Genomic DNA, 2,508 nt, shown 5'->3' with positions numbered 1-2,508 from the left:
AAATCAGTTGGGTATAATATATTTTGTCTAAATTATAAATAACTAAGGGAAAGTTGTAAGAGTGACATGATTTGAATAAAATTTTAATATACAATGAATGATTTGAAGCAATTTTTGGTAGAGGGATTAAAATGAACTTTACATAGTAATATAGGGATTCAAGGTAGACTTTTACCATATGTGTTTCAAAATCTGAAACATCATTCGGGGATCATTGTTGAAATTAATCCCAAAAAAATGCTAAAAGAAAATTTTCCGACCTGCCGGATTCGAACCAGCGACCTAAGGATTACTTTGAGTGATCTCACTACAGTCCTCCGCTCTACCAACTGAGCTAAGGTCGGACGATGCTCCTAGCCGAAGGATATAAAAATATATATCAAATGAAAGGGCTTTCCCAAAACGTCAGACTTTTAAATTAACTCAATTCAAAACTGACCTAAATTAACTTATCCCGGGCCACCTAAAATGATAAATTTTCTATCTTGGTCCTTTAAGTTTTAAAAATTTTTAAATTAATAATGTAAAATTATACTTTAACCCCCTAAAAACAATAAATTTTGATTTAATCCTTTAAAATTATAAATATATAGAGAATTTAATTTTAGCCCCTAAAACTTTTTGCTGACAAAATTCCTACTAATAATATTATCTCATGTACTACTTAGGCTACCTTTAATCGATACCCACTTTACAAATTTGATTGGAGTTTTATGCTCCAATCGTGTAAGAGTTAATTTCACATCATAATTCACGTTACTGTAAATTGAATCCAAAAACATCATACAACTTATTTTAATCTCATCACTATAAAAATTGACTTCACTAATATCATTGTTTTTAATTTTACCAAATTAATCTCATCCCTATTCAAATAAACCACTATTTATCTAGATTTTGATTGAGATATGAATTTATTAGATAATTTTTAGAAGTTGAAAATGTTTTCTATGGTGTTCTTAAGAGGATTTCCCATATCTAATTTAGTTTCTCAGCAACGTAGACATTACAAAGATAAATAACATAAAACATTATTTACATTCTATACATTATTGGGAAAGATAACCACATACTTCAAAAGAATTAATTTTCATCGATTGTAATGTTAAATTTGTAAAATAAATCTAAAATAAAACTGAATAAATCAGGATCTATCATGTCAAATCATTAAGAATAAATCAAGAATAAAACTAAATGCGGAAGCGTACCTGAATCCATGAATTCCTTGAAGCTTTTCCCGATCTTGGGGATTTGATCTTCCAAATTAGCACACAAGAAATTCAAAGAATATTTACTCTTTCTTTCCTAAGGATGGGATATTAAAAAAATATATATTGTGTATAATTTGGGGATCATAACTCTAATATTTATAACCTTGGCATATTAGTTCTAATTCCTAATTAGCCCATCATTAATTAGAATTTGATTAGAACTCAATTACTAGAGTATCTACACATATTGGACCCATACTTTATTTAATAATTAAAGCTCAATAAAATTCTAACCAAATTAGATCACTTTTAATTTGGGCTAACCTATCATGATAGAAAATAATAACATGTAATTACCTTTATTATATATGTGATATCCATATTTTCCAACAATCTCCCACTTGGACCACACATATATATACTAATTCCTTTATAATTACATGTCATTATACAACACTATGAGCTCAAAATTTTACTATCATAACCAAAAGATATTCTGAACAATCTCGTTTATTAATTATGCTAACATAGAACCAAGACGACTTTCATTACATATATCGTAACTAAATCCATCCCTGATCACGTATATTAACACAAATAAATGACATAGATCAAATATGGATGGGTAGCATAGAAATTACATGCAATATGATCTAAACATGTCTATTCCCAACTGGTCATCTTTAAACTTAAGTGAGGTTAGTATCAAAATAATAAATAGAGTGAATAAACCTAATACTTCATTTCTGATCAGAAAATAACCAAATACATAAATGTCTGAAAACAAACATAAAACAAATAAAATATAAACTCCACTAAATCATGATATCCTCAAACAATGTAACACCTATGTGAGCAGTGTGCTCATGAAAGACCTTGGGTGGTAAACCTTTTGTGAGCGGATTCACAATCATGGAGTTTGTCCCAATATGCTCTATGGATATTTGACTTAGATGAACTTCTGTTGCTATTGGAATACAACACTACTGACTTATTGTCACAAAATAATTTGAGTGGTCTTTCTACATTCTCCAAAATGTGCAACCCTGTAACAAAGTTCCGCAACCATATTTCATGGTCTGATGTCTCATAGCATGCTACAAACTCTGCTGCCATAGTAGATGAAGCAACAAGCGTCTGTTTGACACTTTTCCAAGATATACCTCCTCTAGCTAACAGGTAAATATAGCCTGATGTAAATTTCCTACTATGTTGGCATCTAGCGAAATCAAAATCAAAATACCCTACGACCTCCAAAAGATCTGATCTCTTATAACTAAGCATGTAATCTTTTGTT

At 29.7% G+C, this 2,508-nt stretch overlaps 1 non-coding gene across 1 annotated transcript; it reads right to left on the bottom strand.

Annotated features, from left to right (window-relative positions):
• Positions 1-254: 254 nt before the first annotated feature.
• Positions 255-344, bottom strand: TRNAY-GUA (transfer RNA tyrosine (anticodon GUA)). The gene is given in 2 exon segments: positions 255-290; positions 308-344. It is a non-coding gene; the product is annotated as a tRNA-Tyr (tRNA).
• Positions 345-2,508: the final 2,164 nt, after the last annotated feature.

This window comes from Gossypium arboreum, chromosome 9 (genome assembly GCF_025698485.1).
Source record: "Gossypium arboreum isolate Shixiya-1 chromosome 9, ASM2569848v2, whole genome shotgun sequence".
Taxonomy (NCBI): Eukaryota; Viridiplantae; Streptophyta; class Magnoliopsida; order Malvales; family Malvaceae; genus Gossypium; species Gossypium arboreum.
The sequence above is the reverse complement of the archived record's forward strand: the minus strand, read 5'-3'. Positions and strand labels throughout refer to the sequence as shown.